This window comes from Pan troglodytes, chromosome 11, assembly GCF_028858775.2.
Source record: "Pan troglodytes isolate AG18354 chromosome 11, NHGRI_mPanTro3-v2.0_pri, whole genome shotgun sequence".
NCBI lineage: Eukaryota > Metazoa > Chordata > Mammalia > Primates > Hominidae > Pan > Pan troglodytes.
The window spans coordinates 52,756,003-52,773,112 of NC_072409.2; the positions used below are offsets into that span (position 1 = coordinate 52,756,003).

The 17,110-nt window shown below is 33.1% G+C and overlaps 1 protein-coding gene across 3 annotated transcripts in view; it reads right to left on the bottom strand.

Moving 5' to 3' along the window:
* Nucleotides 1-17,110, bottom strand: part of LOC112207695 (uncharacterized) — a 145,374-nt gene that overhangs the window by 83,501 nt on the left and 44,763 nt on the right. Inside the window, exons 2-3 of one of the 3 annotated variants that reach the window (XM_063787733.1) lie at nt 16,740-16,882; nt 12,820-13,531 (exon numbers count right to left, since the gene is read on the bottom strand). The exons of 1 other annotated variant lie outside the window; for it this stretch is intronic. The gene's annotated coding sequence lies outside the window, so the exon portion shown is untranslated. Of the gene's footprint in view, nt 1-6,725; nt 8,956-12,819; nt 13,532-16,739; nt 16,883-17,110 lie in introns of those variants that run through there. One more of the 3 variants, XM_063787737.1, reaches the window with a different exon arrangement.

The following is a 17,110-nucleotide window of genomic DNA, read 5'->3' on the forward strand; positions in this document are numbered from 1 at the left end:
AAAATGACCTTGAAAACTTCCCATAAAAATCAACAGAACTTACGATGTTCAGAGCATAAGAAATAAATGTCAACTTACAAGATTCATCAAAATGAGCTTAGATGAAATTTTAATTGCCATACTCAAGCCACTTAAATAGTTAACCAAGACATTCTCCCTTGTTTCTACAGTGATACACAGTATTGAAAATTGCTTTGACTGCACACTCAAATTATTACAATTCAACTTTCTTCAACATCATAAATTGAAAGGATATCATGTGGATCTTTGTTGTTCCCAATTAGGATTGAAAATAACTTCTGGCCAAATTATAGTATAGAGACTTATGGAATGAAGTCAATTTAAAACAGAATTTTTTTGAGTTAATGGTAAGAAAGAGTTTGTTGCAATAAAATTCTTTGAAATTTTAGATATGAAATTGGTACAAAAACTTATTACAAATTCATCTACCTGATTTTTTTTGTGGCAATGTCATAAATAATAGAAATATGGTCTCATCTTTCCTAAATATTTTGCTCATGCTCTTTGACAATATTGTAAAATGTACTTAAACTACGTAAGAATCTTCTAGTAAAATAAAATGCAACATTTCACTCAGAAGTAAAACATTTTTAAAATAGTGTCCAACAATTGCTTCAAGAGGGTGACAACCTATGAACACCCTGTTCTAAGTGTTTCCACCCTAATTGGTTTCTTTTTTTTTTTTGAGACAAAACCTTGCTCTGTTACCCAAGCTGGAGTGCAGTGGTGTGATCTCGGCTCACTGCAACCTCCGCCTCCTGGGTCCAACGGATTCTCCTGCTTCAGCCAACCAAGTAGCTGGGATTAGAAGCAACTGCCACAATGCCCAGTTAATTTTTGTGTTTTTTGTTTGTTTGTTTGTTTGTTTGTTTTAGTAGAAGTGGGTTTCACCATGTTGGCCAGGCTGGTCTCGAACTCCTGACTTCAAGTGATTCACCTCCCAAAGTGCTGGAATTACAGGCATAAGCCACCATGCCTGGCCTCCCCTAATTCGCTTCTTTAATCCTCTCTACATCATCACAAGATGGGTGTTACTATGATCACTATTTTACAGGTGAGCATATGAGGAACAGAGAGGTTAAGGAGGAACAGGGTGATCTGCTACAACTCTTCAGCAGGGCATTCTGGGCAGGACTGTCTAACTTGTGAGAGGCAAGGGGACTATTTATAGCCTATGTATTCCCGTTAAAGTAACAAACATATATCAAGAATAAATATTACAGTATATTTCTAGCAACCATCTAGAAATAGGAAATAGTATCAGTACCATATTGTCAGATGACAGTAGGATTAAATAAAACCGGAGTGACTAAGTAACTGACCCTTTATTCACTGCATTTAAAAGAAAAGTATGTCTTGGAGTTGAATTAAGTAACCTGGGATAGATCTCTAAAAATCCGTAAGTGAAGCAGGGGTCACATATTAACATGTTATACTAGAAACAGTGTCTAAGACAGGAATTTGGCACTGGAATCTACATAGGGAACAACTAAATTATCCATAAATGTTTTTTACTTTATCTTGAAAAAGGTATAGTACCAAAAACTCCAGAAACACTGCTAGACCCTGCATAATACGTATGGGCTCTAAGATAAGAGTGGAAATAGAGGCCCACATGACATGTGTATAAATATTTTAACATTATAAAGCAAACTACTCCAATAATCTGGCCTGCATTTCCACCTAGGTTCTCAATGGCCCACTTCCTGACCACCACCCTCTGGAGTCCAAAGGAGATTTGCTTATTCCCAATATTATTCCTGCAGGTCAGCCAAAGAGGAGCAAAGAGTCATCTACCTCAATCATGTTCAGGAAATGATCAGGTCAAGATGTGGAGTGAGCAAGCTTTTCTCTTTTGTGCCACATTTTCTGACCCAGCATTTCAAGGTACTTCTAATACACAAAGACTATTACAAGAGGGAGGAAGGAAGGAAGGTCAGTTATCTGAAGAACTGAGGCTAGCTAGAAGCCCAAATTTGCTGTGATGGGGGCCATCAAATCTCAACAGAAACAGCTTTCTCTCTCTGTTATCCTGGACAGGGATTGTGATTTTTTTTTTTTCCTCCACTCAGCCATAGACTCTCAGCTACATATCCTCTAGCCTGGAGTAGTCAAATCAGCTCATCTCTTTCTCTCTCATACCAAACTTTCAAAAACAAAACAAAACAAACCAAAAAACACTTTTGTTATTGGAATAAATGAGAAAAATGTATTTGTGTTTAAATATCTGTGATACATGGACCATCAAAAGCCTCACTGCTAATGAAGGCAATTATTTAGGTTTACTTAATCTATTAACTTATCAGTTAATAACTGCAATTTATTCTGCTAGAAATTCCCAATGGTATAATTGTTTCTGGCTGTAGCTCCTTCCATGCTTTGTACATCTTACTTGTGGTAGGCAGAATCACAGCTCTCCACAAATGATGTGATTTGGCTGTATCCCCACCCAAATCTCACCTTGAATTGTAATAATTCCATGTGAAGAATGGGGTCAGGTAGAGATAATGTAATCATGGGGACGGTTTATCCCATGCTGTTCTTGTGGTAGTAAATAAGTTTCACAAGATCTGCTGGGTTTATAAACGGGAGTTCCCCTGCACAAGCTCTCTTGCCTGCCACCACGTGGGATGCGACATTGCTTCTCATTCGCTTTCCACCATGATTTTGAGGGCTCCCCAGCCATGTGGAACTATAAGTCAGTTAAAGCTCTTTCTTTTATAAATTACCCAGTCTGAGCTGTGTCTTTATTAGCAGTGTGAGGACAAACTAATACAACGGGTGTCCACATTCTAGTCCCCAGAATTTGTGAATATGTTAGTTGCATGGCAAAGGAAAACTGAAATTGTAGACTAAACTAAGGTTGTTCATCAGTTGATATTAAGATAGGAAAGTTATTCTGGATTATCCTGATAGGACCAAAATAATCAGAAGGACATTTACAAGTGGAAGGAGGCAGAAGAAGTTAGAGTGATGAGATGGAAACTCACAAACTGCCATTGCTGGCCCTTTAAAACAATTTAAATCTTGTTTTATGACACATAATTATTGTACATATTTATGGGATACAGTGTGATGTTTCAACACGTGTATGTATAGTTTAAATATTGAATCAGGATATTCAACATATTCTTCACTTCATACATCTTTGATATCTTTATGGTGAGAGAATTCAAAAATCCTCTCTTCTAGCTATTTTGAAATATACAATACAATATTGCTAACCATAGTCACCCTGACTCCATTCCTCATTTTAAAAATGGAGGAAGGGACAGTGATTAAAGGAATGCAAGCAGCCTCTGGACTGTGGAAAACCAAAGGAAACGAACTCTTCCCACAGAACCCCCCAAGAAAAAACCAACCCTGGCAGTATCTTGGTTTTACCATGGTGTGATCAAGTCAGATTTCTGTCTTACAGAAGTGTAACATAATAAATCTGTATTGTTTAAGCTACTAAGTTTGAAGTAATTTTACTAAAACTCGAAAGGAATTTACATTTTGCTTTTAAAGTTCTTTATGTATGAAACTTTAGACAGAGATCAACAAATCCTCAACAAGAGATAGCTCAATTTTTACCTTTGAAAAAGGAATTATGTTACATATCTATAAGAATGAATAACTACAGCACAGAAAAATACTCATAAGTAATATATTATTTGACATCAGGAGTCTAAGAAGAGAAAATGCAAATGGACCCTTTTCTATGAGATTTAGATAAATTACATGAAAAAATATGTGTGATAAGAGGTATGTGTTCTGAGTTAATACATATACTTATAAAATCTGAAAAAATTGCAACAGGAACAATAAATATGGAAATTGTAATCACAAAAAAATCAATGAATTTGAAGACCATTTGGAGAAATGCTTATATCATCTTAAGATTAATTTATTCTAATCATGCAACAGTGATAGTATTATAAGAAGAAATAAATTCATTATCATTTTTTACTATATTTATTTTTTAAGACAGAGATTGGTACTAATTCAGTAATGGAAAACTAATTGTAAAATTTGTACTGTGGTAAATTTGGAAAACAAGGCATGGCACAGAAAGAGCATATAATAAAATAATTTGGCATAAAGGCCATTTGAAATGGATTAATTATAGTGATGAGCTTACAAGTTAGCCTGCTTCAGTTTTATGGATGTTGGCAGAAGACACATAACTGTTTGGTCAGAGACAGAAAGACTCTGAACATATATGAATTTATATATGAATTTATATATGAATTTATATATTTATATATGAATCTGCATAGTCTGCTGCAAATAATGGAAGTCATATAGAATGAACCTGTATAGAGTCTGGGGCTATTCTGATGATAAATTGACTATAGGACTAGAAAAAACTATTTTGCCATTTTACAAACTCTCATTATGCACCTCATATAATAGTGCCAAGTTAATAAATTTGCTTCTATGTTTATAGTCTGCAACGGAAAAAACTTACGAGGTACTATTTTCCGGATGAAAGTGAAAGTGATGACAGATTTTATTTCTTCACTTAAATTATTAAGATATACCTTTATTATGTGAGCATAATCGATTTTATTGCAGGGAAGGCCCTTAATTCAGTAAAAAAGCCAGGATTGCTTCTTGAATATTAAAACATTTTCATCTTTTCAGTTTTGCTTTTCTTGATTATCTAGTTTTCTTTTTACTGAGTAATGTATATCATTTTTTAATTAAATATAATTTAAATAATATTTTACAATAATCTAAAATGCTTCTGAATACTTCGTCAATAACTTTTGGATGTTCAATAACATTAAGAACGATTACATTTTTCAAATATTATTTTTGCATTATTTATATGTTTGCATTTTTACAAGTGTTCTAATCGCATATTGCAAGGCCAAATCAGAATTTTTAAAGACTTTATTTTATTAACATTTAATGATAGCGACAATTAAGAAATAAAATAAAATGACATAAAATTTTAAATCATATGAATAAATTAAGCCTATATATTTAAATTACTTTACAATTTTAGCATTTTTCATAAATGTACAGAAATTTCATTTTGTGTCTGTTGTTATAATTATTACAATATTAAAATTATGTAATGGAAAAATAAATTGAGCATCAATTAAGACAGCATACATCTGTTGACAAAAGAAAGAGAAAGTATATTTGATTTCCTTGATTTTTTCCTCTCAAAATTGAGAAATAGTTTAATTTTATAAATCTATATCCATTTAAATTACTTGTCACCATTTTAGCCTAATTTTTTCATTTTCTAGATAGATTACTCTTCTTTTTTTTTTTTTTTTTTAAAAGGTATCATTTATTCTGGTTACGGGTAAAAGACAACTTTAGATGTGCAAATATTTAGATATATAATCACAATTAGTATTTTTACTTCATGAAATCTTTAGGCGCAAACTTTGCTGTTCTAAACTAAAATTTGGATTCCAATTCAAAAGCTAAAGACTATCATAGTGTGATTATCCCAAATGAACTCTTTTACCTAACACTTACTGAAATTTCAAGATAAGTAGTATTGAGATTCTACAAGTCAGTAAGAGGTCTTCTCCCTGTGAACTTTTAGGTTTTAAGGGCACAAGGAATTTAATGGCTACTGGGCTAAAGAATGTAATAACCACTATTGTGCATATGATTTTAGTCATATAGGCAAAAAGCCTAGGAGTTACATTGTTTGGTCAGATGGCATAAGTACAATTAATTGCAATATAAATTGTCAGATTGTTTCAAAAAGCTCTACAATAAATTATTCTTCACCAGAAATATATGAGAGAACACTAGAAACAATAAGTCCTATAGTTATCTTTAAATGCTACCTATTTGATGGTTTTTCTGGTGACATTCCTGTGTTATTTTAATTTGTATTTTCTTTACCACCCATGAATCTTAACAGATTTTTCTATGAAAGTTCAGCACTTTGATTCATTCTTCTGTGGACTGACTGCCTGTGCCTATCCACTTCCCTGGCTCTCTTGCTTGGTGTGTGCATGTGGCTTAGTTTTAGCAAATAGAATATTTGCTGTCCCTGAGCCTTAGTCTTAAATCCTGATACAAGCACTTTTTCTTGTTATCTTACCTGTTTGTCTGACTTGGGTGATGATTCTTAGAGTAATTTTGGTTGCCAAATGTTAAAGTTAGTAGAACTACTATAAGCCTCTGAGTGGCTAAATGGTAGTTATTTCTGTGGCCTGAATACTCTTATGAGATATTCAGAGAGATTGAGAGGGAAGAATTATTTTTGAAGACATGGAATTTTTATTTTCTATTCCTTAGAACAGTTTAGTTTACCCTAAATAGTAACTACCTATTATTTTCCTCTGCTAATTTTTCTTGAGGCTCCTAACTTTATCAGGTGAATTTTAAGACGTCTGTGAGGCTGGGCACGGTGGCTCACACCTGTAATCCCAGCACTTTGGGAGGCTGAGGCAGGCGGATCACGAGGCCAGGAGTTCAAGACCAGCCTGGCCAACATGGTGAAACCTCGTCTCTACTAAAAAGAAAAAAATTAGCTAGGTGTGGTGGTGGTCGCCTGCAGTTCCAACTACTCGGGAGGTTGAGGCAGGAGAATTGTCTGAACCCGGGAGGCGGAGGTTGCAGTGAGCCGAGATCGTGCCACTGCATACCAGCCTGGGTGACAGGCAAGACTATATCTCAAAATACATACATACATACATACATACAAACACATATATGTAATGTATAAATATTACCTTTTTGTCATCTATTTAACAAAATATTTGCTCAAATATATCCTTCCATCTGACAACTATTTAACATTACTTTTCTAATATTTTTACCTTATTGCTGCTGACTTGATACATTTTTATTCATTTCACTACATCCTTGTTATTTTGGAAGATCTATCCTTTATTTCTTTATTAAGGGGTATCTTCAATTTTTTGACCTCACAATTAGATGCATAATTTTCAAGTACTATTTGAAATAAAGATGCCTTCTATTGTCTTAGCAAATTAGTCAATTTCTCTACTTACCCCTCCTCAATAAGTTGACAAATTCAAAAAACATAAATTTCCCCATTTCTTTTTCACCACTCCCCTCCAAGAAACCTTGGAACCAGTTTGTTCCAAGGTTTGTTCCCACCAAAGTCTAGATTATACAAAAATATTTTAGAATGTTAACGATATATTGTTAGTAAAATTCTTCTATTGAATAGTTTATGATAATTTGTCAACATGAAATGTTAGGCAGACATTGAATACCAACTAGAGCTATTCATATTCTCTTAACGGGATTTCCATTGAGTTATTGATGAAAGATAAAGTGATATAAAGAAAATGTGTATACACCGAGTGCAAAATATTTTATACCCTTTATGTGGCCATGAATATTAAATCACAGTTATGGGAGGAAATTGCCAAATACATATATTAGGCTGTTAAAAACTGTTTTTCTGAGCTCTGGAAACTGATGGATAGGCATAGCAGAAGAGAGCAGAAGCAAGCCAAGAAATCAAGGAAAGGATACAGCTATATAACAAGAAATAAAATAAAAGTACGTAACGTAATTCCCTTAGAAAATGAAGTAGGGTGACTGAGAAGATGTGGAGAACCTTTATACCAATTTCCTTTTTCTAATCAGATTTGATTATAAAACATCGACATAAAATCAATATATGTGTATTATATTCATTTCAATTTTAATTTCAAGACCTAATTTTGCTGTCTTAAAGATCATGGATAACTCCATCTTATCTCAGTGTTCAATCTGTAATTCATTAAAACAGTTTTCAAAAGAATTTTCAAAATACTTTATTATGATTACAACCATACTTAATCTTCAATTAGGACATACTATGTGATAAATACTATGGTGAAGTACTTCTCAATAATCCATATTCTTAAACACAACAAGTTCTAGGATCAAACTGCTTAAATTTATATATTTGCTCAATCATTTGCAACATAAATATTTTACAGATGAAGAAACTAAAACACTTTTTTTTTCTCCGAAACTGTTTCAGGGCTAACTAACTTACTCATGAGCTTGGTAAAAATAAAAATTATTAGATACCTTGTGGATCCGTTGCATATATTTCAAATTTAAGTTTTTGAAGCACTTTTTGAAAAGACTTCTTTATGTGACATTTGTTCATTAAAAACACAGTGATTCTTTTTTGAAATACGATCCAATTGTAAAATATCCTGTGTCTAGAAATGAATTTATTTTCCTAACAAAAATGAATTAAATTAATTAATTAAATTCTCAGAACCATTATTTAAACCAAGTGTGTTGATCCTACAACCAGTGAAAATAATCCGTACAATGCTAAAAATGTGTGTGCTATTATCCATCTATTTCCTAGTTCATTAAAGCCAAGTTATCATAATCTGGACTTTTTACCAAAGATTTTCAGGGATGTCAAAGGTTTTTACTCCTAAATTTAATATGCTGAAATATTACTTTATGTTCTATTTATTTTTATTCATTTAAAATAACATTTTTCTCTATGTTGCGATTGCAAAAATTAACTTATTTACATATATACATGATGTCATGATATACTCTAGGCACAATTTTGGATATTTCCTTTTCCCAATCTGTTTAACTTACACAGGTAATCAATATATGTAATCACCAAGCAAAAGACCTTCATTGGTTTCTATTTTGTTATTTTTTTCCTCTGGAAAAGAGTTTAAGATAGTTTTAACATGAAGAATAGCAACCATATTTTTTGCATACTGTTATTTCTTCAAAGACGCTTAATCTATATAAACAAATTTTTAAAAACCTGGTATCAGTTAGGTAAAATCTCTGAGATTTAAAATATTTACTAAGCTACCAAATGTTAAGCAACACGGGATTTTGAGAGATTGGCCAATGGCAAGGATTGTAAGGGAACAAAAACTTGGAAACAATGCTGTTTGTCGACATCTTGAATAATTTGCTGTGCCTCTATTTTATGTCACAGTATTTCCACTTCCAGGCCTATACAAATAAATAAAATCAGTGTTATACACAGAATAGGTACACACACACACACAAGCGTTCAGATATAAAGATTTCAACTGTAGCATCATTTGTAATAAACAATATTGGAAACAATGTTGGTATATATTGCTAAGAAAATGTGTTGAGATCAATTTAGTATAATTATATAATGAGATATATGATTATTTCATTTCTTTATGGAATGAGTGTAATGGGAAAATCCAGTGGAAAGTTTACATTAAAGCTAAGAAAGTTAAATCTTTTAAGACCTTTCATGTGTATGGGTCTTTCTCGGGGTCATATGAGTTTTGCAAAATTTGCTATGTAAGATGCTTAATTAAAAATAAGAAAAGCCACACCTGTTTTGACTCCCATTTGCCTTTAGTCATTTATCTCCCTGTCAGGTAGTGCGGGTCCAGCCTACAGCACTTTTAGTATTCAGCTAAGGGGAAGTTGAATAGAGACATATTTAATTTCAGTTCATTGAGGTTAATGTGCTTGATTTAAAGCCACTTCCATGTAAAATGAAGTTGTTTCTGGCAGTTCAGAGACTTTCTATTGCTCACTCCATAGATTCATCCAGTGTCGTAGCACAGAGGTGCAGAGGCAGGAATGTTGTGAGACACATGTCATGCAGTACTTGGTACCAGAGGCTGCAGAGAAGGAAAGAAACAGCTGCCTTTAACCTAGCTCTCCTTTCCACTAATTCTTACCGTGGTGGTGATGTGGTGAGAACCAGATGTCCTACATGTAAGGGGATCTGCTGTAGGCAAAAAACTCTGGAAAAAAGAACCTGAGCATTTTTGTGGAAGAGTGACCTAGTTGCTCTGACCCCCTTCTGAGTGTGTCTCCATAGTCACAAAACGGAAAAAAATCTGAGTTCTTACTCTAACCATTTGGATAAAAATAAATCTCTCTAGGGGAAAGATAACACTAGAGTCTCCAGCTTTGTAACTTCTGGGATGCATCTACTGGGTCTCATCTTCTCTTGAAATGTAAATATATATCCCTAGTGAGGTAAATCCCTCAGGATGGCCCCTAACCATGTTCTTTCTGTGAATTAATTTCCAGAGCTAGTTCTTAGCGTAGAGCAGAAGTCTGAGTAAAATTTGTTGAGAAAGTTCTTACTATGCATAAATAACTTTATTTACAGCCTAACACTATCCATTAAAATCAGTAAGAGAAAGACAAACTAATCCAAAATGACCCTGCAATCGGGGCTCTAAAACAATGCAGGTTGACTGTAATTGTTAAAATGAATTTGGAAAGTATTTGACCTTATCTGTTAAAATTAAGTATATGCATACCCTGTGACCAATAATTCTGCTACTATCATCCAACAGGAACACATATTCAGCAAATGTACAAAATTTTTTATTAAAGAATTATTCACAACAGCTTAAATTGGAAGTTTTGCAGTTATCCATCAAGAGTAAAATAAACACATCATAGCATATATATACATACATGGAGTATTATCAAGCAAGAAGGATAAATGGTATACCCAAGAGAGCTTTGATGACTCTCCTAAATACATTTCTGAGTAACAGAAGCCATCCAGAAAAGAATATATATTAATTCTATTATAAAAGTTCAAAAATAGGTTAAAAAAGTCTATGTTATTAGCAATCAGAATAATAATTACTTGCAGATGGAGCAGATGGTAATTTAAGGGAATTTTATTGTGAAATATGTACAATCACTTTGTTAAAATTAATTAACTATATACTATTTGTGTATTTCCATAAAAATGTTTAATAAACTATCTCATCATTGTTATTTACATTTCTTAAATAGCATTTAGGCATGGGTGAAAAGGTTTAACTTGACTGGCCTGAATTGCTCAAATACTATACATTCCAAAGAGGGGTCCCTCTGCAGGACTAGACCTTAGACTAGGAGTTCATCTCTGAGCCCTTGGAGTATTTTGCTTGATAAAAGTGTTCTTGTTTTCCTGAAGTCTTGGGCCATACTCTCCCAGTTCGACCAGAAAAGGTTATGTTATCAACGTGACTTAGGTGAACATCTGTTTTTACTCTGGGTGTAGGAAGAAAGTTGTGCTTAAATGTCATGGAGCTGAGGTCAATCATATGGGCATTACATGACTATGCGACTGATCCCAGTAAACACCTTCGACAACTAGGCTCCAGCGAGTGTTCCTGCTTGGCAATGCTTTGTACTTTACATATTGTTGCTGGGATAATTAAACATGTCCCCATGCAACTGCTCTGGGAGGGGACACCTGAGAGCTTGGACTTGGTTTCTCCTGGAGTTCACTTCATTTGTCTTTTCTCTTAGCTGACTTCTATCTGTACTGTTTTTACTGTAATATACTGTAACAATGAGTACTACAGCTTCTGATTCCCTTAGAGACTTCCAATAAATTACCAGGTCTCAAGTGGTCTTGGGAACCCCTGGCATATTACTGAACTTAAAGTTTTCAGAATATCTGTATTTGGTATATTCCATGGCAAGCACTACATCCATCACACTTTTTCATTTATTGACATAACTCCAAATATTTCCACATATCTAAAATTCAGGAAAGTAACCCTATCCTTACCTCTGAGGATAAAGCTTGTTAAGCATAGGTAAACCATGATAATTTAAATTCACCTGTTTGTGACTGACTTTTAAAAATGTTTTTAGTCAAGAAAATGTGAGGGTAGGTCTGCCAAGAGCTACTGAAAAGAGTTACATTTTCTAAAAAAAAAAAAAAAATCCTCGTCTTTTCTCTTTGAGAATAATTTGTGGTGTTTCTGAAATCATTGTCTGCCCATAAAGAGAGATTACTTAAACAAAAAGTCTGTATAAAATATGACTACAGAGAAGGATGAGAAAAAAATCATATTCTTGATTAATTTGTTGATCTATTAAATTAATAGTCTTGGAAGTAGATCCCTCTTTGGACTTCCAGTTAGAGACAGGGCCTTACTCTACGGCCCAGGCTGGAGTGTAGTAGTGCCACCATAGCTCATTGTGTAGCTCACCGCAACCTCAAACTCCTGGACTCAAGCAAACCTCCTGCCTCAGCCTCCCAAGTGGCTGGAATACAGACAGGTGCCACCATGACCACACCTGGCTATTTTTTTTTTCAGTTGTAGAGCTGAGGTCTCCCTATGTTTCTCAGGCTGGTTTTGAACTCCTGGCCTCCAGTGAGCCTCCCACCTCAGCCTCCCAAAATGCTGGGATTCCAGGCATAAGCCACCAGACCTGGCCTATTTATAGTTTAAATTTTCTCATCGTCTAAATAAAAGATCTAAAACTAATTGTCTAAGTTGGTGGAGCAGTCAGAACACACACATTTATTGATTAAATTCATTGTCTTATATGGATGTGTTTCATGGTGCCCAAAACAATTACAATAGTAACATCAAAGGTCACTGGTTACAGATTATCATATCAAATATAATTATAATTAAAAAGTTTGAAATATTGTGAGATTTACCTAGATATGGCACAGAGATACAAATGAACACATGCTATTAAAAAGTAGTGCCAATAAAGTTGCTTGATGCAGGGTGGTCATAAACCTTCAATTTGTGTAAAACACATTATCTGTGAAGCCAAGTGAAGCAAAGCACAATCAATTGAAGTATGTCTATATTCCACTGCCTTTGTAGAGTGTATATAGTTGTATTACATAACATACATAATATATATACAAATATATATATTATATATACAAATATATATAATATATATACAAATATATATAATATATATACAAATATATATAATATATATATTTGGGTATATGTAATATATATTATATATATTTGTATATATATTATACATACATATTATATACATATATGGTATACATATATATTATGCATATATATATATATTTGATATGGACTGTGTCTTGTTTCCCCAAAATTAATATATTGAATCCTTAACTCTCAATGTGTTAGCATTTGGAGGTGGGACCTTCGGAAGTAATCAGGTTTAGATGAGCCCATAAGGATGGGGTCTTCATGATGGGATTAGTGCTCTTACAGGAAGAGACCAGAGAGCTAACGCTTTCTATTCGCTATGTACGTACATAGGAAAAAGGCAGCCCTTTGAAAGCCCAGAAGATGACCCTCCTCAGACTTGCCAGGTTCAAGAACTATAAGAAATAAATGTCTATTGTTCAGACCAGCGCCTCTCTTATTTTTATATAGCAGCCTGAGCTTACTAAAACAATTATTAAGAAAAAATAGCAAAGCAAACAAACAAAAGCAACTATGTTTAAAACTCCTGGAAAAACAATTTATCTTCTGTGCAGCTGTTTTTTTAAGATTTTCCTTTAATGTATTTCCTCTCATTTTTCTTGCGTCTTATTTGGAGTCTGTAGTAGCATAGTTCTTAATTTGCTTATCAAGTAATTTACATCATATTAAACATGAATTTCAACCAGCAAAGAATATTATTAAAACTTCTGGACTAATGTTATTCACTTGTATTCTTTCCTACTACCCGGAAATGCTTTTGCTGGCAATGATTTCTCCTTTGATGTTGTGAAGTTTCGGGCCATTGTTAGAGAAACAGGTCCACTTGCCGATTAGCAGGCAGTAGGCTTTGTGACCTAAGTTCAGTAACAGAAGATCATTACTTTCTCTGGCAATTTGATACAACATGCTTCATATATCCCAAAATTCATCAATTTTCTGCTCTGTTGATGTCCTCCTTTATTATGTTAAAGAGTTGCCACAGTATAGTTTATTCATAATGCTATTTTCAGTTGAATTACTAGAGCTCCACTTTAGCATTTTAAAATCATATTATCGCATGTTTATTTCCAAATTAACAGGGCAATAAAAATCCTCTCTTAAAAATCAGGGATATCAGTATTCATCTCTTTTTATGTAAAAATATTAAAAAATTAGAAGTGAAATATCACAGAAGATATTTTAAATATGAAGACAAATAATGAAATAAGGAGAATTTTAAAAGCCAAATATTTTGGATCAGAGTAAGAAGTTAGTGGTAAAAGATAAAGGTTATCCAACAACCTTTTGCAAATGAAGCCAAAAAAGTAGGTTTGTGCAACAGTGAATAACTAAAATTACAACTCTTTTATATTTCATTAAAAAACATGCCCTTTTTCAAAATGTCAGATCGGTTTAATCACACCATAAAATTATTTACCCAAAGTTAAGGAAAAATAGCATACTGTCATATAAGTAGAAAATTTAAATACACAATTGATATTTAACGTCCTCTAAGCAATGTAAAGATTGCTTTTAAGGCATCTAACAGAGTTGTATTTATTATTAGGGATCAAAAAGTGTGTAAATTAGCACAATATATTTTATATAAAATGAATCTGATTGTGTTTTCTCTTATAAGAGTATACAATTATAATTCTGAATTTTGAATTTATTCTTAAACAAATAAAAAACAACTGCTATATCTGAATTCTTGTTTTATGTCACTCTTGTGCATATTTTTTACTATCTATATTTTAGGCATTTTATAGGTTAAGTATGCGCAGTTGGTGCTTACTCAGTATAGCCTAGCAATGCTCCCTGTTTCTTTTTTTTAACCTTTAATTTCAGGGGTACATGTGCAGGTTTGTTATATAAATACATTTGCATCATGGGGGTTTGTTTTACAGATTAGTTCATTACCCAGGCATTAAGCCTATGATTCATTAGTTATTTTTCCAGATGGTCTCCCTCCCCCGACCTTCTGCCCTCTTGTAGGCCCCGGTGTCTGTTGTTCCCTTCTTTGTGTGCATGTGTTCTCATCATTTAGCTTGCACTTACAAGTGAGAGAATGTCGCATTTGTTTTTTCGTTCCTACATTCATTTGCTAAGGATAATGGCCTTCAATTCCATCCATATTCCTTCAGAACACATGATCTCATTCCTTTTTATGGCTACATCTTATTCCCTGGTGTATATGTTCAACATTTTATTTATCCAGTCTTTACTATTGATGGCCATTTAGGTCTATTCCATGTCTTTGTTAATGTGAATAGTGCTGCAGTGAACATATGTGTGCGTGTGTCTTTATAATAGAACAATGTATATTCCTTTGGATATACACCCAGTAATGGGATTGCTGGGTCTAATGGTAGTTCTGTTTTTAGGTCTTTGAGGAATCACCACACAGTTTTCCACAATGGCTGAATTAATTTACATTCCCTTTAACAGTGTATAGTGTTCCTTTTTCTCTGCAACCTTACCAGCACCTGCTATTTTTTTGACTTTTTAATAATAGCCATTCTGACTGGTGTGCTTACTGGTTCTTAATCTCACCCACATCTTAGAATAATGTGGAACATTTCAAACTACCCACACCTCTTTCTAAAAACTGAAGTTCTGTTTTAATTGGACTTTAGTAGAGCCAAGAAACGAGTATTACTTAAAATCTTGCCATGTGATTCTACTAGGAAGCCAAGGTTCAGAGCCATGGATTACATTTTTAATATAAATACACATTATTAGTTGAAGCAGTTTTAAGTTAGGACAGCTGTAACGTTGATTGAAAGGGGAATACTTAAAACAGAACCCTGCCTTGGGTCGTCAAGACTTAAAAAATTCTTCTGTTTTTATTCTATTAAATATAATCATGCATTCATTTACTTTAGCATTTATAATTCTAAAACACATTGCAAATTTCACAAAACTACCATTTTCTAAATGTCAACACTCTAAATACACCATTTATTTTTCAAAGTAGTATATTCACTTCAAATTCCATTGCTGTGTCAAGAGTTAGTTGAACTTAAAATATAATTAATAGTTACTCAGCAAAAATAGAAAGATGTTAGCTGACTGTGTCAAAAGAAATATTTTAACACTGATTTCATTTTTACTAAATGACTGAATTTTTCTTTATATTTTATGCTTAAGCTTCTCTGCTTTCTTTCTATTTTTTGTGGTCTCAATAAAGAACCATGATTATCTGTATAACTGATTGCTCAAAGTAATTAATCATTTTTCTTATGAAATTACCAGGGTAAATTAAGAATCATAATTACAGAGTTTTCTCTTGTCTAGAGGAAACATACTGAGAAACTGTGTTAGGAAATTATTATTTCAAAACCCAGTCTAAGTTCTTAGCCACTGGACTTTAAAAAATACATATTACATATACTTTTTCTAACATGATTGAGAATATAGTTTGTTTCAGATTTCCACATTTCTTAAATGAAAACAATAAAGAATTCAAAAGGCAAAAGGTAATGTAAAAAAAAAAAGGTATTCGATCTCACGTAAATGAGAATCCTACACTCTCACTGAATTTTACTAGAGGGGAACTTATTGTCACATCAGATTGTTTGTTCAAGATACTATTTCTGATGTATTTTATTAAAGAATTCAAAAGGCAAAGGTATTGTAAAAAATTTATTTGATCACATGTAAATGAAAATTCTACCTTCTTATTGAATTTTACTAATTAGAGGGATAATTATTCTCGCATCGGTTTATTTGCACAAGATACTATTTCTGATCTATTTTATTAAAAGTCACCATTTATCATTGGTTTTCATCTCATGTTATATATGCAAATGAAACTCCTTTGAGTATGCAACGGTTATTTACTGCAGTGAATATTGTATAATCATATTTATCAAAATGTTCTTCTTTGAAATATTTTTCTAGTGCTTATTAGCAAACAGTTTTTATATTTGAGAAAGTGAGACGTGGACTTTAGAATCAGATTTAGGCCATATGGTAAGCCAGTTGCCTGAAAAATCTTCATAACAAATGCTAATATTGATGAATTTTGGAGGTGTCATTATATATGTATACCTAAAACTACAGGAAAACAAAGAAAATTACCAATGCCAGAAACACAGGCAACACTTAAAACCAGCAAGACCAGTTGCTCTGACTTTTCTGGATGGCAAGAGAGATGGACCCAGCAATTTATAAATTTGGATTTTCTTAATGCTCATCAGCGAAGGGGTGATGCATAGCTGGACCTAGATTGAAAGAGTAAAGAAAAATACTTATTAACCAACCCAGTATAATTAAGAAGTTTGTCTGTAAATACTAGAACAATTGGTAGAAAAAACAAATACATATTCTCCCCTGAGAATCTGTAACATCAGGATTATCCATCATGTGTTGTTTGACTTCAAACTTTTAAATTGTACAGCCTTGAACCATGAACCATCAAATTAACAAATTAACATATAGATTATTTTCTG